Genomic DNA, 23,268 nt, shown 5'->3' on the forward strand with positions numbered 1-23,268 from the left:
CAGTCATATAGCATTGTGGTTGGAAAAGATGCTTGATATGATCTCAATTTCCTTAAAGTTACTGAGTTTGGATTTGTAGCTTAGGATGTAATCAATCTTAGAGAATGTTCCGTGTGCACTTCAGAAGAATGTGTATTCTGTTGCTTTTGGATGGAATGTCCTCTAAATATCTATTAAGTCCATTTGGTGTATTGCTTCATTCAGGGCCTGTGTCTCCTTATTGATTTTCTGTCTGATTGATCTTTCCATTGCTGTAAGTGAGGTGTTAAAGTCCCCCACTATTATTGTGTTATTGTTGATTTGTCCTTTTAATGTTTTTAGCAATTGCCTTATATATTGTGATGATCCTATGTTGGGTGTGTAAATATTTAAAATTGTTATATCTTCTTCTTGGATTGATCCTTTGATCATTATGTAGTGTCCTTCCTTGTCTCTTAAAATATTTTAAGGTCTATTTTGTCTGATATGAGTATTGCTACTCCAGCTTTCTTTTGATTTCCTTTTGCATGGAATGTTTTCTTCCATCCTCTCACTTTCAATTTGTGTGTGTCTCTAGAAGTGAAGTGGGTCTCATGAAGATAGCATATAAATGGTTCTTGTTTTTGTATCCATTCAGCCAGTCTATATCTTTTGGTTGGCATTTAGTCCATTAACATTTAAAGTAATCATTTATTTTTATGTTCTTACTGCCATTTTATTACTTGCCTTGGATTTGTTTTTGATGCTCTTTTTTCTTCCCTTGTTCTCTCCTGTTGTGGTTTGATGACTATCTTTAGTGTTGTATTTGAGTTGATTTTTCTTATTTGTGTATCAATTGTAGCTTTTTGTGTTGCAGTTACTCTGAAGTTTGATATAAGAGTAGATATATATATGAGATTATGTTAAGGTGTTGGTCTCTTAATTGTACGTGCATCTCCAGTGTCCTTCATTTGTACCCTCCTCTTCTCATGATTTCTGATTTTGGTGGCATAATTGTGCATGGATGATTTCATATCTTTACTGTATATATACCTTTACTGGTGAGCCTTATCATTTGTGGTATTTTTCTTCCTGGTTGTGGCCTTTTCTGCCTAGAGAAGTTCCTTTAGTATTTGTTGTAAAGCTAGTGTACTGCTGCTGAATTCTCTTAGCTTTTGCTTATCTGTAAAGCTTTTGATGTCTCCTTCAAATCTTAATGAGAGCCTTGCTGGGTAAAGTAATCTTGGTTGGAGGTTTTTACCTTTCAATCACATTAAGTATATCATGCTACTCCCTTCTGGCCTGCAGAGTTTCTGCTGAAAAATCTGCCAATTACCTTATCCATGTTCCCCTATATATTCTTTGTTTCTTTTCCCTAGCTGCTTTCAAATTTTCTCTTTGTCTTTAATTTTGGTCAGTTTGATTAATATGCGTCTTGAGGTGTTTCTCCTTGGGTTTATTTTATATGGTACTTGTTGTGCTTCCTGGATTTGAGTGAGTGATTCCTGTCCCATGTTAGGGAAGTTTTCAGCTATTATCTCTTGGAATATTTTTTCTGTCCCTTTCTCTCTCTCTTCTCCTTCTGCACCCCTATAATGTGGATGTTGGTGCATTTTACATTGCCCCAGCATTCTTTGAGACTCTCTTCACTTCTTTTCAATCTTTTTTCTCTTTTCTATTCTGCATCAGTGAATTCCACTAGTCTATCCACCACCTCACTTATTCGTTCTTCTGCCTCGTGTATTCTGCTGTTGGTTGCTTCTAATGAATTTTTTATTTCAGTTGTTATATTTTGCATCTCTGCTTGCTTAAGTTTTATATCTTGTATCTCTTTGCTCACTGTTTCCTGTAAATTATCCATCTTTGCCTCCAGTTTATTTCCAATGTCTTGTATCATCTTCAGCATCAACAGTCTAAAGTCTTTTTCCTGAAGGCTGAGAATCTCCTGATGACTTAGCTGTTTTTCTGGGTTTTTTCCTTCTCCCTTTTCTGAGGTATAGTTCTCTGTCTTTTCATTTTTATAGGCTTTTGGCATGGTGTCCTTTTTGCAGACAATAGTGTTGTAGGCTCTCTTACTTCTGTTGTCTGATCCCCTTGTGCCTGAAGTTGGTATGGGGGTTTGCTGTATGCTTCCTGATGGGAGGGATGGGTACCTGCCCACGGGTAGGTAGGGCTGATTCCTATCCCTCTGGTGCATGGGGTTTTATCTCTGGGTGAGATTAGAAGTGGCTGTGTGCCTGGTGGTCTTTAGGCAGCCTATTTACTGACAGACAGGGCTGTGATCCCACCTGGATTGTTGTTTGGCCTGGGCTTCTCAGTGCTGATGCCAGGGGCCATATTTTCCCAAAATGGCCACTTCCAGAGAAACACAATCTGATGAATATTCCCAAGTGTTCTCCCCCCAATGTCCTTCCCCCACAATGATCCATGCCACTCCCTGTTTTCCCAGGAGATCTTCCAAGAACTGCAGTCAGATCCAACCCAGATTCCTATGGAGCCTTTGCTTTGCCCTGGGACCCAGTGCAGATGAAAGTCTGTGTGTGCCTTTTAAGAATGGGGTCTCTGTTTCCCCCAGTCCATGGAGCTCTTGCTCACAAGCCCCACAGGCCTTCAATGCCAGATGCTCTGGGGGCTCTTTCTCCCTATGCCAGATATCCAGTCATGGGAACTTGATGTGCGCTCAGAATTCTCACTCGTGTATGTGAATGTCTGTGATACAGTTACTTTCCAGTCTGTGGGGCTTCCCACCTGAGAGGTATGGGGTTGCTTATATCTTGTAATCTCTCCTCCTACCTCTTGATGTGTCCTCCTCTTTGTCTTCTGGAGTAGGATATCTTTTTGAAAGTTTCCACTCCATTTGGTTGAAGATTGCTCAGCATTTAGATGTAATTTTGTTGTTTTTAGGAGAGTTGAGCTCCAGTCCTTCTATTCCACCATCTTAATCCTGTTTCCTATATGTACCACATCTTCTTAATCTATTCAACTGTCAGTGGACATTTAGGTTGTTTCCTTGTCTTGAGTATTGTGAACAGAGCTGCAATGAACATTGGGGTGCAAGTATCTTTTACAATAAACATTTTAGGATAGAGGTAAAGAGGGTCATGTAAATGAGATATTAAGCAATACAATCAGGTTTTTATGATCTCTGAAACTTATAGTTTATGAATCTGTGGGAAAAAAACATAAAATTACAAATACAAAAATAAGTGATAAATGAATATTTAGAATTAGAAAAATTAAACTATTTTTTCTTTCTTTTTTCAAAATATTTATTTTACAAGATGATAGCACAGCTTTTACAAGATTATTCCCAAAATTTTAGAAAAAGGACATAATATTTTTATTAACTGCCTAACACAAACCTATAATGCTCTTTTTTCTGTGTTTCTGTAGTCTATTCCAAGGCCTTGGAAGAGACTGAGAAAATGAGGGGCCCTAATGTTTAAGCTTCATTTTTTTAAAAGCAAATCTGCTTCTGAAGTGAATAGTACATAGGACTGGACACTTTTAGAACAGAGGACCAGAGAACACTTAGGGGTTACGGTCTGAGTTCCTGTATTGATGGCTTTTCCTCTCATGTAGCACTTAGAGCATGGTAATGTCTGGGCTTTTAAAATTCACATCTGAATTGCTGGAGGACAGAGACTGTACCCTGTCTGGTACAATTTTTGAGTGAATGACTAAATATTACAAAACATGCAGCTTTTACTGAAGTGGGTATACACATTTGCATTTTAATGAAGTACAACTTTTATTTTGGGGCAGCATTATATGAATTAAATCATTAAGGTAACTTTACTTAATGTGAAAACTCTATACTATGATGTGCACTACAGGCTGTAATCTTAGTGAAACTACCCTTTGATCACAGAAGTTTTTTTGTTTTAGAAAAGTCTTTGAAAATTTGAAATAAGCATTTAGCCACAAAAAGTTACAGTTAGAAAAGAACTGACCACTTTGTGTTGTCAACAAAATAATAATAATCAGTTTAGCCAAGAAAGAAATGGAAAAATTTTATTCAAGCCAAATTGGGGATTATAACCTGGGAACAATATCTCAGAAATTTCCAAGAAATGTTACATCCACTAGAAGTCAAACCACAGTTATATAACTGTTTTTAGACAGAGGGCTATATATTAAATGACGTATTATTGACAGTTTACATAATCCAGATCCAAGCTTCAGTCTGGACCCTTGCAAGATCAAAAAGGAATATTATCTTTTAAGGAGTTGTCTTATTGGGGCTGGGATAATGTTGAACAGGTATTTCTGCTGATGGGGGAAGTCTGGTCAATGCACAATGCAGATACACAGTGCACAGTGTGGGGAGAGAGGAAGCCCAAGGGCAGAGAAAAATTTTTATGTTTAAAATTTTCTTTTTCTTGTCTTCAAATGTGAATCTTATTTCACAAGGTTTGAAAGTTAACTTTCATTTCAAAGGAAGTAAAAAATAATAGTATGCAAAATAATTGATAAAAAAATTCTACTTTGGCATCATGGATTAGATAGTGAGGTAATTATAATTGCTACTTTTTTTAAGTTATTTCGATAATGTATCATCTTTCAGTTTTACTTTGGACCAAATTCTAGTTTATCATTTTAAGTGTAGAAATCAACTGTCACTCTACTGCAATAAATTTATTACATCCCTGTACTGAATTCATCAAAGTTGACAACATCCATCCACAAAATATTTTACTGAGAAAATTTTGTTTGAAATAGTGACTGAGAAGCACTGTTGTTGATCCCAATTCCCGAGACCCATGCATAGTCAGGACAAACAAACTGAAACATTGGAGATTAGAGTGGAGAAAGAGTTATTGCAGGGCCAAGCAAGGAGACTGGATGGCTTGTGCTTAAAAGACCCACATTTCCTGATGATTTTTGGAAAAGAGCTTTTATAGGCAAGATTTAGAGTGGGCAGAGCTCCAGGAATCCTGTGCTCAGCTAGAAGTTATGTCCTCTACCTTCATGGAGTCCTTAGTTCCTCCAGAAGAACTCAAAGATACGTTGTTATATATATCCCTTCAGGAGGAACCAGGACCTTGCTTTATCAGCTATGCTACTGTTTCTTTCTTTCTTTTTTTTTGTCTTTTGTCTTTTGAGGGCCAACCCACCGCATATGGAGGTTCCCAGGCTAGGGGTTGAATTGGAGCACAGCTGCCAGCCTACTGCACAGACACAACAACTAGGATCCAAGCCATGTCTATAACCTTCACCACAGTTCACAGCAATGCCATATCCTTAACCCACTGAGCAAGGCCAGGGATCAACCCGCATCATCTCGAATACTAGCCAGGTTCTTTAAGCACTGAGCAACGACAGGAACTCCTATGTTACTGTTTCTTGACACCTTTGTTTTTGCATTTCCTCCCTTCCCTAATATCCTTAATAAATAGCTGTTAGAATCTGCCTTTGGAACTCAGGGAAGGTTGAGGAGGCTCAAGCCTTTTTCTTATGAACACAAAATGAGGGACAAGGAAAGGCTTTTAAACTTGAGGATCCCACAGTGTCCTACTCGGTCTTAGCACTACACCAAAAATAATTTATTCCATAGCAATAATTATCTTAAAGCATGTGGCTGAGTAGGTTCTCATAAGCCTTAAAAGAAAAGGGATATACATTGGAAAATAAATTGATATTTTAATCAAATCTGTCTAAAACAAATTCATATCACTAGATAACAATTCTGATCATATATTTTGATCAAAGTCATTAATGTCTCCTTTCATGTATTTGGTATGACAATTTCCATCAAAGGTAACAGATTGGTTCTTGCAATAATCTCACTTGTATACGTGTAGGTGTGTCCATGTGCACATATATAGACGAAGAGAGAGCAGGATAGTCACAGCTTGAGGTGACTGTGAACAAGTGCCATGCTTTTCACTTCAGAGATCCAAAAATCAAGTGGTGCACCAAATACCAGAATTCCTACAATGAGTACTTGATTTTTTTCAAGCATCTACTATTTATGGTATGCTACTTTATAATGTTAAAGAGAGTAAAATAATGTCTGAAATTTCAACAAGCTCTGTAATATGTAGATCCAATTTTCAATATTCAAGATCAAATTAAATATCTGGGAATTATATAATTAAAATGATATCATATATAGTCATACTTTTGCATCAATTTCTTTTAAAGCCTGAGACACAATCAATATATTTTTAAGGTTGACAAATCATTCTTTGAGAATGAGTTTCCTTTTGAAATAAAACCTGAGACACAATGAGTGTAATATTTTTAAGGCTGACAAATCATTCTTTGAGAATGGGTTTCCTCTTGAAATATTGAAAAAAAAAATCTTTAGATACCATCCTAGTGAGTAATGTACCTGATCAACTGGCTGATACTGTTTTGGGTCAGAAACAAGATATCACTTTGAAGAAATGAGTCTGATTTAAATTTTGTGGCTGGGAGAGTAGGTAAAGCATTCTAAAATGATTTTGAATTATGATAGGCTCATGATAAATGTGCATTTCCTTCCCAGCAAATGACTTGAAAGGGGCCCCAAGCTTTTGTCATGTAAGCTAAATCATTTAGGAGTGTCTATTACAATCTGTCCTTTTTCATAATTCTAACTCATTTAATTCTTATGTAATGTGCTTTCTTATTTTATAAATATCAAAAGCAGGGAAACAATACATACTTCATATTCCGTGAAGTATTTACTATATGTTACCTTGAGACCAGAATAACCTGATTTAACTCCAATTAGGAACTAAATAATTGAATTCTAATTATATCACATGAGCTCTAGATACTAAAAAACTTGCACAAGTGTTGTATAATTTATCCACACCAATTAGAGTTCCATGATTATATTATGAACTCCACACTAATCTTCTTCCAGAAAGAAGGTTAGACTAGAAAATACTCAACAGTAACCCAGATGATGCTTGATAGAGAATTAGGGACATAAATTAAAAAGTTGAAAAAAGAAAAGACTATAGCTTAGTCTTCAAATAAAACCCTTCAAAGTTCAGAACTTTTAACTACTCAGAGACAGAGATTTAATTTAATAAACAGAAATAGCAATTTGTCTTCAGGTGCTATGCTAGTGTGTTATATATATCTTGGTATGGTGGATTAAAAATGAAATGTGACTGGCATTCTACACTGATAATTGGAACCATTTCTAGTCTTTTGTTATATCTTGCTAAGCAATCACTGGAGTGCATTAAAAAAAAAAAAAAAAAAAAATTCCAGCCCCTCATTAAGCACATGAAACCAAAATTCTGCCTAGGATTTTTTTGGGGGAAAGGGTTTTTTTTTTGGTTTTTTGTTTTTTTGTTTTTTGGTCTGTAATTATTATCACTGAATTATTTTGAATGTATTGCTCATTAGCCTCCTTTATTTCAAGGTCCACATATTTTAGTAATTTGTCTATCAGAGAAACTCAGAACATTTGACAGTTACTGAGACATACCTAAAAGTTGTACATTTTCTGTAGTATAAAAAATCTTTACATTTATTTCTATCCCTATTATTGCTTTAACAACAAATCTACACTAATTTAGAGCATTGTAAGAATATGTATAGATGAAAAAATATATTTGGATGAGAAATCAAATATCAAATCTTTTTTAGTCAACCTGGTGCTTCATTTATACAAAAGCAAGTATCCATTTGGTCTTAAACATCACCTGATTATTTAGTCTCCTGTCTCCACTGAAAACAGGTTCACAGGACAATTTATGCTTCTGAGGTAAAGTTGGAGCCACAACATTTGAACAGAAGTTTGGCATATTACCTGCTGACACAAAAGAATTGTTATAAAAACTGGTATTGATACTTAAAGTCTCAGTTTTATTGAGATATTTATAAAGAATCATTTGTGCTAATTGGGAAGTTTACACCACATAAACATACACACACAAATTTCATTTTTAAAATTCTATATCTATATATTTTTTAATTCACCTTAAAAATAGCCGAGAATGCTTTACCAGCATTGGGTTGTTTCAATGTACAACACATCCATGAGCCAAAGAAAAGAGTTAGCCCAGTGCTTCATCACTCCAGGCTCCCTCTGTTTTCCTCTTTGCTACAGTGGACGCTCACTACTTCAGTAAGCTTGACCCAATGTATAGCTACCAGGTATCAGTCACTTTTCTTCTTTCTTTAGATGATCTTTTTTTCTGTCCTCAATGCCATTTGTTTATCATTTATAGCTCTCACTTTAAATATAGAGTCCCTGTCATTGTTCTTCCTCCTAAACTTTTGAAAGTTTTTCTTTTTTCTTTTTTTTAATGTCAGAGTAAGTAGTTCCATGTCAGGAGATTTTCAGGAAATTCCTATTTTCATTAATTGAAGAAAACTGGATCTGAATTGTTGAGATTGTTTACAATGAAAATGACAAGCTTCAGGGAGAGAATGATTGGATTTCTTCGAATTCTTTTGCAGGATCTAGGGCACATACAGGTGCTGTGTTTCCATTCAAAAAAAAAAAAAAAAAAAAGAAGAAAAAATCCTTTCTTTACACATATAAAGACCAGGCCAGTATTTATGAAGCTAATGCCGAAAGGCAGAATAAATCCTTAAATCTTCTACAACTTAAGACTGTTGAGAAAGGAGCTTACAGTGGACTTAACAGTCTTGTTTCGGAAACACAGCTCAATTCTCCCCACTACTTTTTTTTTCCCCTGGTGTATTTTAAAGCAAATCTCAGATTTCATTTGGATTTGTTTATAATTATTTCAGTCTCTGTATGTTATTGATGAGTATATCTCTGCTAAAGTTGAAAATTGGCAAGCCTAGATATGTCTACTTGATGGAAGAATTATGTAATCCATCATTGATAATCACCCCATTTTTTTTTATTAGGCTTATTGACATACCAGAGGCTTAGGAAGTGAAGAAATACTAAACTGTAAGATGACCCTCAGTTTTGTCAAAATCAAGACCCAAAAGGTCAGGCTGGAGCCTGCAGGCTCACACTGACCTTAGCTGATCCTCCTAAAGTTTATACTCATCTCCCAGGTTTGCAGTCATATGCTTCCTATCTGATGGCACCTAAGATAAACTGCATTTGCAGAAATAATACATTATTAATATTAGTCAACTTTGACCATACCAGCACTTTGAAAATGGTAAAATATTTTTCCAAGTTATCTCCTGTCCATGTAGAATTTACATCAGATGAGCAAAAAGTCTTTTTGGCGCTCTTTAGTCTCCCTTCTTCATTTTCCTTTTCTCATGCCCCTGACACCAAATCCCTTCACTTGTTTCTTCACTTCTGACCTCCCCCCAGGTCACAGATCCATGTATGTTCTATGGGAGAGGTTTTATGGGGTGGGAAAGTGCACAGGGAATGAACTCTAGAAGAGCTACATTCACATCCCACTGTGACACTTAAGAACCATGAGTCTTTGGGAAATGTGCTTAATCTGTTCAAGATTTATTTTCCTCACTTGTTAAAAGGGATAAGAAAATAACTCCCAAGTTTATTGAGTGTTAAACTAAATATCAAATATAAATGCTTAATTCAGTGCGTGGCCCATAGCAAATGCTCTATAAATAGTAGTCATACTTTGATGCCACAGAGGCACAGGGTCATGCATGCAATCAGTCACATGTGAACACTGAGAACTGACTGGGAAGAATAGGAAAACAAATTACTTTTTTGTAACAGTCTCAGTTATAGGCCAAAGTGAGCTTTTTATTCTCTAAACTAGAATAACTTCTATAGCAGGCATTCTTTTAATTTTAATTTTATTGAAGTATAGTTGATTTACAGTGTGGTGTTTATTGTGCAGTACTACAAACTGACTCAGCTATAGACACACATATATATACATATATTTTCTTTTTCATATTCTTTTATGGTTTATCACAGGATATCACATATAGTTCCCTGTGCTATACAGTAGGATCTTGTTGTTTATTCATCCTGTACTTACTAGTCTGTCTCTATAAGAGGCATTTGATACTTTATATTTCTACAAGATCAAGCAGAATGCTAGATGTACATATTAAGTAATTGCTGACTTTAAATATTTTCATAGCTGGTATTTAGTTCCTAAGGAGTATGAGATGGGCTTCACCAGATCTGGAATAATATTACTATTTTCATTGGAAAACCAAAAATTTAAATGCTTAAATTACTCTTGTGTTCTCTCATGCATCACTATTTATCTTTGTCCTTCATCTTTCAGTTTTTCTATATAGACATAAACATTTTTACATAGTTTCTACTGCATGGTATGCAGACTCCAAATGGGACATTTAAAAATAAGATATCTCTTTCAATATTAATACTATATTAATACATTTCCGTATTATTACTTATTTTTCTTTTCTTTTTATGGCAGCACCTGCGACATATGGAAGTCCCAGATCTGGGTTTGAATCTAAGCCTCAGCTGCCACCTATACCACAGCTGTGGCAACACCACATCCTTTAACCCACAGTGTCCTTTGGGGAAATGAACACATGCCTCCACAGTGACCCAAGCCACCGCAGTCTGATCCTTAACCCCCTGTGCCACAGCTGGAACTCTTCTTTTGTCTTCCATTACTCTTGTTCCTCATCCAGATGGCTAAGAATTAGGAAACTAGAATGAGACTATATCATGTATGTGCTGCCTCTGAAAAATTCTAGGACCCCATTTTGATTCTTTTAAATTATTACTCCACCTCTTGGGAGAAAAATTGTGCGGTAGTTCTGGCAAACTGAATGCATGCACTTCACAAAAAGAAAAAATTCTAAGAAGCTTGGAATTTCTAAAAAGACACTATCAACTCTGAATCTATTAAAAAAAAATCCTGTACAGTCGCAGTTTACAGTTTTCATGAGTTGATGACTGTGAATGTGAATTTAATCTCAGACTCCTGTATATAAAAAAGTAATCGAGTCTTTGATTAACTATTTGGCGAAAATAAGCTATAAATGATACAAGAAGTATATGATCTGTTATTTTCATGCTCTAACATCTCTTTACTCAGAATTGTATAGCTTTAGAGCACATGCATGGTTAAATCCTTCTGTGTTTGAAATTAACCACATTAAGTTTAGGTTGGTGTGATTAGTGCAATTTATCAGAGGGTTGTTGAATGAATGTATTCGTTTGTATCTATACTCTTAGGAAACAATGATTTGGATGATTGCATTATTTAAGAATTTGTTTCCAAGTTTATAAGAATTAGACTCTCAAAGGGCGGAGGAGAAAAATCATATGTATAAGCAGTTCATATGTGCAAATATTGCCAATATCTCACCCTCAGTTGGAGATATTCACTGATATTTCCAGTGCCCTGAATGGAAAAGCTGCAATCACAGTTGTATTCTGCCAAGAGACATGGAATTGTTAGTTCTTTAAATGAGTGAACTGAAAAACAAATTAAGTAAAATGATTACCTTCTTCCCTAGTCTTCAAGAATTCCTATGCATTCATTTGCAATGACACTTGGGGGAATCTTACTCCACCCTCTTCAGAAGGACCCAACTCTATTGAAATGCTAATGAAACTAATCAGGGTGTTTCTTTTTTGCACTTCTTTTTGTCTTTGAGTCTAAACTCTTCCTCTCTCTGAGATGCTAATTACATTTACTTATCTATTGTTTGTCAGGTTTACATATTCCCCCATCTCCAGGGATAGAAATTAGGGGCAAGCCAGAAAAGTAAGAAGAAAGGACTGTGAAAGAATGTGTCTAGTTTCTTCAAAGTGATAAATCACTTCCAGATTTTAATTACACCTGGATGGCTGCAAATTTGAGTGCATCAGAATGTAAAGACTAAACAAGTAACAGAAGGGCTGTCAAAGGATTATCAGTTCAAAGTTAGACTTGGCAGAAGGCAACTCCTGTAGCTTCTGGAAAAATGGCTAGGTTTGGGCTATATTTAGATAGTAGAACTAACAAGTAAGCAGAAAAAAGCTTTGGATGAAGGGTAATGTTCCTTTTAAGGAGACATGATGTCTTTTGAGACAGGCGAGATATTTCTGACATGATCATTTCATTTCCTACTTTTTTTTTTTTTAATGCACTTTAGTTTTTTATTACAGGCAAACCAACACAGGATGGTAAAAAGAACTAACCTTCAGGTCAGGTCTCAGGGATCACCAATTCTGGAAACTTCTGTTCTCACATGACTGCACTTAGTTCCAAACATAGTCCTAAACTAGTCCGAAGTTTAGGATATTCAGGAGTAGAAGGAAGTAGTGTCATTTTTTGGAGGGAAGGTGAATTCTAGACCCAGGGCCTTAGAATCATGGATTCTTTGTTGCTGATCTCTGGACATCAGTTTACTGTGTTCAATTCCAGGAACACATAGCAAAAACAAGAATATTCTATGTGCTTCATATTCTACATGTTACATTCTGGAAAGATGTATGAATGTACATGTGTATATGTATGTGTGAGAAATTTTAGGTAAAAATTATGAAAAAAACAAAGAACCATTTCTGATTGTTACCATGGATAATTTATTAGAAATCAGTTAAAAATTTTAATTGATATGTGTAATAAAATTTTTTTTTCCACTTTTTTCATAAGGGAAATTTGTGCTTCATTGGAAATTTAGGCATCATTGAAGCAGGTGCATCTTGCTATTCAGTATAGCGTTATATTGTCTTAGAGCTATTTTAGAAATCTAAATTATAGATAATTGATAACAGTGCAAAATCTTGTTTGTAGATATGCTGATTCTGTCCTATAGAGGTTCAGTTTTCTTCCCTCTCCCAAAGTGGAAGAAACCAGTTTTGTCTCCATTTGCACATTAACTTCAATATTCCTCATCTGTAAATATGTGTTTCCTTTGGATTGTCCTTTGAATAATTTGTTAACTTCTTAACAGTTTCCTCATTAATAGTGTTAAATAAACTCTATAATATGTGTTAATATTATATCTACATGAGGGTCACCCTTTTTAAAAATTATCCTTCAACAGGCTTTTTTCCAGATTTTAAAAATGTAGGTAATAGAGCATAAAAAACACATATACTTAAAATGTGCATGTATAGGAGTTCCCACTGCGGAATAACAGGATCTGAGGTGTCTCCGCAGTGCTAGAGCACGGGTTTGATCCCCAGCCCAAGACAGTGCGTTAAGGATCTGGTGTTGCTGCAGCTGTAGCTCAGATGGATCTGATCCCTGGCCAGGACCTTCATGTGCCATGGGACAGCCACAAAAGGAAAGAAAAAGTACATATATTTAATATATAACTTATATTTTATATTATATATTTTATTTTTTCCAGTTTTGAAACATAATTAACAAAAATTTATCTAATTAAGGTATAAAATGTGATGTTTTGTTATACACATAGGTTGTTTTCTATTTCTGTGAATGCCATAATCAAGCTAATTTACATATCCATCACCTCACATACATACCATATTCTTTTGTTTGTAGTGGGAATGTTTAAGATCTACTCTCATAGTAAATGTGCATATACTATCCAATATCATTACCTGTAGTCATTATGCTGTGCACTGGAGCTCCAGAACTTATTCATCCTGCACAACTGAAATTTTATTCTCTTTGAACAACATCTTCCCATTTCCTCCACCTCCCAGCCCCTGGTAAACACCATCTATTCTATGTCTTTATGAGCTTGAATTTTTTACATTTCACATATGAGTGTAATCATACTCATATGAGTGTATTTGTCTCTTTGGGTCTGGCTAATTTTACTAAGTATAATGTCCTCCAGTTTCATCCATGTTGCCACAAATGATAGGATTTCCTTTTCTTATAGGTTGAATAATACTCCAATGTATAGTTTACCACATTTTCCTGCTAATCCATCAGCAGACTCTCATGTTGTTTCCATATCTTTGCTGCTATGAATAATGCTGCAATGAATATGAGATTTCACATATCTCTTCAAGAATCCTATTTAATTTCATTCAGATATATACCAAATAGGTTTCTTGGACCATATGGTGGTTCAATTTTTAATTTTACTATTTTCCATAATGGCTGTACTAATTTACATTCCCACCAAAAGCATACAAGGGTTCCCTTTTCTCCACGTCTTCACCAACATTTCTGTTCTTTTGTCTTTTTAATATTAGCCATTTTAACAGGTGTGAGATGATATTTCATTGTGGGTTGATTTCCATTTCTGTGACAATTAATGTTCAGCAACTTTTCATGTCACTGTTGGCCATTTGTATGTTTTCTTTGGATAAATGTCTATTCAAGTCCTTTTTAATTAGGTAATTTGTTTTTGTTTTTGCTGTTGAGTTCCATGAGTTACTTTTATATTTTGGATATTAACTCTTTATTAGATGTGTAATTTGCAAATATTTTTTCCCATTTTGTAGATTGTCTCTTCCCTCTGTTGATTGTTTCCTTTGCTGTGCATAACCTTTTTAGTTTGATGCAATCCAATCCCTCTGTTTTTATTTTTATTTCCTGTTATTTTGGCATCATATCAAAAAAATGATGTCTTAGACTAATGTCAAGAAGCTAATTCCTATCTGTTTTCTTCTAGTAGTTCTACTGTTTTAGGTCTTATATTTAAATCTTTAATTCATTTTAGGTTGAGTTTTGTAAATGCTGTGATATTTTGTATCTAGTATAAGATATTCATTCTTCTGCATGTGAAAATCCAGTTTCTCCAACACCATATGTTAAAGAGACAATGCTTTCTTCCTTGTGTGCTATTGGCACTTTTGTGGAAGCTCTGTTGACTGTTAATGTATAGATTTATTTCTTGACTCTCTTCTCTGTTTGTTGGTTTATATGTTTACTTTTATGCCAGTTCCATATTGTTTTGATTACTGTAGCTTTGTTGTAAAATTTTGAAGTCAGAATGTGTGATGCCTCTACCTCTGTTCTTCTTGCTCAAAATTGCTTTGGCTATTTGAGGCCTTTGTCATTTCATATAAATATATACTTTTTTTTTCTATTTCTCTGAAAAATGTCATTGGGATTTTTATAGGGATGACATTGAATTTATAGATTGCTTTGGTTAGTATAGACATTTTAATAATATTAACACTTCCAATCCATAAAATGGATTATCTTTCAATTTATTTATATCGTCTTCAATCTTTCATCAATATCTTATAGTTTTCAGTATACAGATATTTCACCTACTTGGTTAAGTTTATTCCTAAGAATTTCATTATTTTTGATGTTGTTATTAATAGGATTATTTTCTTAATTTGTTTTTTTGGATAATTCTTTATTAGTGCATAGAAATGCAACTGATTATATATATTGATTTTTATATCCTGCAGCTTTACTAAATTTGTTTATTAGTTTGAACATTTTTTGGGGTGGAGTTTTTAGGGTTCTCTATAAGATCATCTCATCTGAAAATAGATGTGATTTTACCTTTTCCTTTCCTACTTGGATGCCTTAATTTTGTTTTGTTGCCCAATTGTTCTGGTTGGGACTTTGTGTATTATGTTGAATAGAGGTGGTGAGAGTGGACATTCTTGTCTTGTTCTTGATCTTAGAGGACAAGCTTACAACTTTTTCACTGAGTACAGTATTAGCTGTTGGCTTGTTATATATGACCCATATTTTGTTGAGATACTTCTCTTCTATTTCTACTTTGTTGAGTGTTTTTATCATCAAAGGGTGCTGAATTTTGTCAAATGGTTTTCCACTCCTATTGTAATGATCAGATAGATGATTTTTATTCTTCATTATGTTAATGTCTGTTGCATCTACTTGATCTATAGTGTTCCTTTAGTCTACTGTTTTCTTACTGATTTTCTGTCTGAATAATCTGTTCAGTGTTGAAAGTGGGTTATGGAAGTCCTGTACATTATTACTCTTGTCTATTTTCTCTTTAGTTCGGTTAATATTACCTAATACATGTAAGTGCTACAATTTGGAGTGCATATATTTATGATTGGTATTTTCTCTTGGTGAACTGACCCTATTCTCATTATATAAGGACCTTCTTTGTCTCTTTTGACAGTTTTTGACTTAACTTTTGCTTTGTATGATAAGAGTCTAACCTCTCCTGTTCTCTGATTACTATTGCATGGAACATCTTTTACCATCCATTTACTTTCAGCATTTATGTATCCTGAAAAGTGTATATACTTAATTAATTTAAAGCATCATGAAGGGAAGTAGAATATTATCTGCCAAATCATTGTAGTGAGGCAGAAGGGGGAAAAGTTGGAGGTTTTTTTGTTTTTACTTTCTGATCTATCTGTTTATGTATTTGATCTTTTTATCTAGCATGTGATATTTTTATAATTCAAAAAAGAAAAACAAATAGTTCTTTACCAAACCAGATAATACCAACTTGAGAAAGATTTTTTTTCTTAATTTTTAAAAAATTCCTGCTTTTAACATTTAGTGAACAAGCACTTTGAACACTGTATTTTTAAGTTACTGAATGATAATAAAAATATGAGAAAGAAATGCATAAAAATTCAGTGTCATTCACAAATGTAACAAAAATAATCTCAGCTGATAAGGAAACTTGCTTTTCTTTGGTTCCTAGGTTGCTCAGAAATCACATATTTTTTGGAGTTCCCATCTTGGCTCAGTGGTTAACAAACCCGATTAGCATCCATGAGGACATGGGTTTGATCCCTGGCTTTGCTCAGTGGGTTAAGGATCCGATGTTGTTGTGAGCTGTGATGTAGGTCACAAACATGGCTCAGATCCTGTGTTGCTGTGGCTGTGGTATAGGCTGACGGGTACAGCTACAATTTGACGCCTATCCTGGGAATCTCCATATGCCACGAGTGCGGCCCTAGAAAGACACATGCACACACAAAAAAGGATATCACATATTTTTTATCTTATCACTATGATGCAATCTAAAGCACTCAAATGCAATGAATGCCTATAATATCTTTAAAGTATTCTGATCTCAGCCATATTCTTCATAGTTCACAGAGTCTCTACACTGTTCAAAGACAAAACCACGTTAATTTTTTATTTCTTATACAGCAGTTTCAATTATAATAGCAAACTGTCCTTTGATAGATACTTCTGGGAGAAATTTGAGAATAAAGTTTGACAAGTATCCTGTCACTTATGGTATTTCTTCCTCTGAGATTTTTCTTTTAAAGAACTTATGCATTTTTACAAAGTAGAATCTTTTTCTCTTTTGAAAAAAATATATTCTTGTAATATATCATTGCTATTAAATTTTTTTCTTTTATTTATTTTTTTATTACTCAAATGAATTTATCACATCTGTAGTTGTATAATGATCATAACAATCCCATTTCACAGGATTTCCATCCCACAACCCAAGCACATCCCCCCACCCCCCAAACTGTCTCCTCTGGAGACCGTAAGTTTTTTAATGTCTGTGACTCAGCGTCTGTTCTGCAAAGAAGTTCAGTTTGTCCTTTTTTCAGATTCTGCATGTCAGTGAAATCATTTGGTGTTGGTGTCTCATTGTATGGCTGACTTCACTTAGCATGACAATTTCTAGGTCCATCCATGTTGCTAAAAATGCCTGTATTTCATTCATTTTAATGGCTGAGTAATATCCCATTGTGTATATGTACCACAACTTCTTGATCTACTCCTCAGTTGATGGGCATTTAGGTTGTTTCCATGTCTTGGCTGTAGAAAAGAGTGCTGCAATGAACATCGGAGTACATGTGTCTTTGCCGAGTCGTGATTTTCTCTGGGTAGATGCCCAGGAGTGGGATTGCTAGATCAAATGGTAGTTCTATTTTTAGTTTTCTGAGGAATCTCCACACTGTCTTTCACAGTGGTTGCACCAATTTACAATCCTACCAACAGTATACTAGGGTTCCTTTTTCTCCACACCCTCTCCAGCACTTACTGTTTGTAGACTTTGATGAAGGCCATTCTGGCTGGTGTAGGGTGGTACCTCATAGTGGTTTTGATTTGCATTTCTCTAATGATGAGTGATGTTGAACATTTTTTCTTGTGTTTTTTTGGCCATCTGTATGTCTTCTTTGGAGAACTGTCTGTTTAGCTCTTCTGCCCATTTTTTGATGGAGTTGTTTGGTTTTTTGGTATTGAGTGGTAGGAGGTGTTTATAAATTTTGAAGATTAATCCCTTGTCAGTTGATTCACTTGCAAAGATTTTCTCCCATTCTGTGGGTTGTCTTTTGGTTTTGTTTAGGGTTTCCTTTGCTGTGCAGAAACTTTTAAGTTTGATGAGGTCCCATTTGTTTATTTTTGTTTTTATCATCAATACTCTAAGAGGTGAATCTGAGAAGATGTCACTGTCGTTTATGTCAAAGAGTGTTTGGCCTATGTTTTCCTCTAAGAGTTTTATAGTGTCTGGTCTTATATCTAGCTCTTTAATCCATTTTGAGTTTATTTTTGTGTATGGTGTTAATTTCATTCTTTTCCATGTGGCTGTCCAGTTTTCCCAGCACCAATTATTGAACAAGCTGTCCTTTCTCCATTGCATATTCTTGCCTCCTTTGTCATAGACGAGTTGGCTATAGGTGCATGGGTATAATTCTGGGCTTTCTATCCTGTTTCACTGATCTATGTTTCTGACTTTGTGCCAGTACCATATGGTTTTGATGATTGTTTCTCTGTAGTATCGTCTGAAGTCAGGGAGCCTGATTCATCCAGTTCCATTTTTCTTTTTCAGGATGTCTTTGGCTATTCTGGGCCTTTTGTGCTTCCACACAAACTTTAAAATATTTTGTTCAAGTTCTGTGAAAAATGTCCTCGGTAATTTGATAGGGATTGCATTGAATCTGTAGATTGCCTTAGGTAGTATAGTCATTTTGATAATATTGACTCTTCCAATCCAAGAACATGGTATGCCTTTCCATCTATTTTGTGTCATCACTGATTTCTTTCATCAGTGTCTTATAGTTTTCAGAGCACAGGTCTTTTGTCTCTTTAGGTAGGTTTACTCCTAGGTATTTTATTCTTTTGAATGTGATGGTAAACAGGATTGCTTCCCTAATTTCTCTTTCTGATCTTTCATTGTTAGTTTATAGAAATGCCGTCAATTTCTGTGTATTAATTTTGTATCATGTGACTTTGCCAAATTCATGGATGAGCTCTAACAGTTTTCTGGTAGAGTCTTTAGGATTCTCTAGGTAAAGTATGTCATCTGCAAAGAGTGATAATTTTACTTCTTCCTTTCCAATTTGGATTCCTTTTATTTCTTTTACTTCTCTGATTGCCATGGCTAGGACTTCCAAAACTATGTTGAAGAGTAGTGGCGAGAGCGGACATCCTTGTTTTATTCCTAATGTTAGCAGGAATTCTTTCAGCTTTTCACCACTGAGAATGATGTTCACTGTGGGTTGGTCATATATGGCCTTTATTATGTTGAGGTAGGTTCCCGCTATGCCCACTTTCTGAAGGGTTTTTATCAGAAATGGGTGTTGGATTTTGTCAAAGGCTTTTTCTGCATCTATTGAAAGGATCATATGGTTTTTATTCTTCACTTTGTTAATGTGGTGTATCACACTGATTGCGTTGTGGATATTGAAGAGCCCTTGCATCCCTGGGAGAAATCCCACTTGATTATGATGTACAATCCTTTTAATGTATTGTTGGATGTGGTTTGCTAGTATTTTGTTGAGGATTTTTGCATCGATGTTCATCAGTGAAATTGGCCTGTAGTTTTCTTTTTTTGTGGTATCTTTGTCTGGTTTTGGTACCAGGGTGATGGTGGCCTCATAGAATGAGTTTGGGAGTATCCCTTCCTCTGCAATTTTCTGAAATAGTTTCAGAAGGATAGGTGTTAGCTCTTCTCTATATGTTTGCTCGAAATTGCCTGTGAAGCCATCTGGTCCTGGACATTTGTTTGTTGGAAGTTTTTAAATCACAGTTTGAATTTCAGTTCTTGTGATTTGTCCATTTATCTTTTCTATTTCATCTTGGTTAGTCTTGGAAGACGGTACTTTTCTAAGAATTTGTCCATTTCTTCTAGGTTGTCCATTGTATTGGCATACAGTTGCATATAGCAGTCTCATATGATCCTTGGTATTTCTGTGGTGTCCATTGTTACTTCTCCTTTTTCATTTCTAATTGCATTGATTTGAGTCCTCTCTATTATTTTCTTGATAAGTCCGGCTAAGGGTTTATCCATTTTGTTGATCTCTTCAAAGAACCAGCTTTTCGTTTCATTGAACTTTTCTGTGGTTTTCTTTGTTTCTATTTCATTGATTTCTGCTCTGATTTTTATGATTTCGTTCCTTCTACTAACTTGAGGTCTTGTCTGTTCTTCTCTCAAGCTTCTTCACATGTAACAGAGGTTTAGTAAAACATAGGGTAAAAAGCAAAATTCTAAAATGGAGTCCAAGTCTCCCACTGTCCAGACTCACACCCTGCTTTTGTGTGGGCAGGTCCTGAAAATATAATGGGATAGTTGCTCCCTTGCAGGCTACATTACATGGGAAAGGAATGGCATAGCCACACCTTTTATTACATTATGTTATATAAACCTCTGCCATTGAGGAAATAACCTCCATGTTGTGAGAGAGCAACATGCCTGGGACCTGAGGTCAGGCTTTTGCTGTTCAGAGAAACCTCTAGCCAACAGGCTGCAGGAAAATGTGACTCTCAGTATATACCTATAAGAAATAATTTCTGTCAACCACATGAAAAATCTTAGAAGAGGATCCTGAGCTCCAGAGGAGAACATAGCCCAGCTAGGCTTTGGGTTACAGTATTGAGATTCTGAGGCAAGAACCTGGAGCACAGAAACTAACATAGATGTGAATAATTTAAAACAGCTAGTCCTGCAGTAATGAAATTGCAGAGCACTCTTGGAAGTTTTAACATGGGAGCAATGTAATGTGACCTATCCCTTTAAAGTCATAGTAGCTGCTACAGGGACAGTGAATTTTAGGAAGGCAAGAAGGCAACAGTAAAACCATTTCTGTTGAAATGACAAAGGCATGAAAGATGAGTGACTTGGACCAGACGGGTTGCAAAGGAGAGAAATTTGAACATATATATGGGGTGAATTTTAGAGGTTTCTATGGACTAGATATGACAGCTGAGGAAATTTGACTAAACAGGGGCAATTCCTTCATTTTCGGCTTGAGCATCAAATACCATTACTATTTAGCCTTCTTTTTATTTTCTAAAATTATCAATTCAAGCCAATAAATTCTGCTTCAATAATTGCTTTTGTTATATCATCTGAAATTTGATGTGCAATATTTTCATTATTTCTCATTTCTAAATAAAGTTAATATTCATTATTTTCATTTTTTTTGTCCCATGAATTAAAGGTGTATTCAACATGCTTACACATTTTTTATTTTTATTGTTATCTTTTTCCTTTTGATTTTTAATAGTCACATCATAGAGAATGGGATTGCATGACAGAAATCCTTTGGGGTTTGTTGGACTATGCTTTGCCATTTAGTATCTGATGGTTGGGTAAATGTTATTTCTATTCTCTCATTGAGTACACTATTATACAAATGTTCTTAAAATAAACTTGCTAGTTGTCTTATTAAAATCTTATGAATGCTTACAGATTTTTTTTTTTTTTTGGCCTATTAGAGCTCTCAATTACTATGCTAGGTGTGTTAAAAATTTTCTACCATGATAATTATTTTATTAGTTTCTGCTTTAATTCTGTCAATATTTTCTTTATATATGTTAAGTCTGCTTCTGGGAGCATACAGATTTAGAAACATTATTCTGAATCAAATCTTTTCCTTATTTTTAACAAGCCTTTTTACATTTAATCTGCTATATCTGATACAGCAATACCAGCTTTCTGTTGATAAATATTAGTCTGGCATGTATTTTTCTACAATTTGCAATCATTTTTGAGTGTGTCTCTAGATTGTAGCATGACTCTTACAAATTACAGACAGCTAGACTTTCCTTTTTTATTTATTCTTGTAATCAGTGATTTTTTTGAATTAGCGGGCTTACTTCATTTACATTAATTGTGATTACCGATATATTTCTGTTTTTTATTACACAAAAAATTTCAAAATATACAAGGGGGGTTAGTAAAATAAACCTGTTGGAAGTCAATTCTCCATCCATCTCCTGTGTTTCTGTCCATCTTATGAGCAGAGGCACGGACTGCCTTTGTTCTGGACTAGACTTTAAAGACTTTTCTATAATAAACAGCCTTAAAACCCAGAGATAGTGTCTATCTCCAGAACGAAGGTTAGGTTTATTCATTGTCCAGTACAATTAAGACAATGTCTCTGCTAGGCTAAAGTTTAGATAAGCTTATAGCCCATTATTAAAGATTCTATTTTTTTGGAGTTCCCATTGTGGCTCAGCAGGTTAAGAACCTGACAGTGTCCATGAGGATATGGATTTAATCTCTGGCCTTGCTCAGAGTGTTAAGATCCAATGTTATTGTAAGCTGTGATATGGGTCACAGACATAGCTCCAATTCAATGCCTAGCCTGGGAACTTCCATATGCCACAGGTGCAGCTGTAAAAAGAAAAAAATCTGTTTCCTAAATTCAACATTCTTCTCCTGTAACAATAATCTACCTCATGCACAAGTGTCATATGGTCCCTTTTATGTTGTCTAGGGGAAATGCAGGCTCAGGGAACCAGTTGTAGTACTCTGACTATTGCTATTACTATGAGTAATAAAGTCCTTTGTCTCAGACCATAACTTTTGTGTCTTTGGTCAGCATTTATGAAACTGTGAGAACCTAACTTTTAGGTAAGGTAAAGTCTCAGACACTTCACAGTTCTTTTTAGCCCCTACCCCCAGCATCAGTCAATCACTGGGGTGTTTTCTGAGGGGGCATAACCTCGCAGCCAGGGGGATCTGATTTGATGAAAACTGATTCTTTGGCGAAGGGATTAATTGTGAGCTATTATATTAGCAGCCAAAGTTGTAGCATCTGTGTTGAATCACTAACAGCATCTACTGCAAGTAGAAAACAAAACAAAAAAACTATAATTCTGCCGGGGCCAGCTCAGCAGGATGGGGAAGAACGGGTGCTGTGGAACTTAAGGAAAAATAGTTAACATAAAACAAGACACAGAGACATTTATCTTAAGTAAAGGTGGGAGCCGGGGGACTCAAGGTCTCAGGGACCAAGAGCGCGGGACTCAAGGTCTCAAGGACCAAGAGCACCGGGGACTCCAGATCTCAGGGACCAAGAGCACCGCCTCAAGAAACCACACTGCTTTTATTGTGAGATTAAGTGAGGAGTGGCTATGGGTGGATGATACAGGGTTTGTTTAGAAAGCCACTTAGGTGGTAAAGGGTTAAGCTCTTACTCTGACCTCTAGGCACATAACAGTACTTAAGCTTAAGTCATCTATGCCTTTAGGTCTTTGCTCTTAAGCTTAAGTCATTTACCAGCACTGTGACTGTTTTTCCACGAAGGAAGATGGGATAAAGTAAGACAAGAAGATAGGATAAAGTAAAGAAGGACAAGATGGAGTTTTCAAGGAAACATGTCTTGCAACATCT

This window comes from Sus scrofa, chromosome 15, assembly GCF_054392235.1.
Source record: "Sus scrofa isolate SSC_HxYL_T2T_F1_AM1 chromosome 15, Sscrofa_HxYL_maternal_Yorkshire_Landrace_v2.0, whole genome shotgun sequence".
Lineage (NCBI taxonomy): Eukaryota > Metazoa > Chordata > Mammalia > Artiodactyla > Suidae > Sus > Sus scrofa.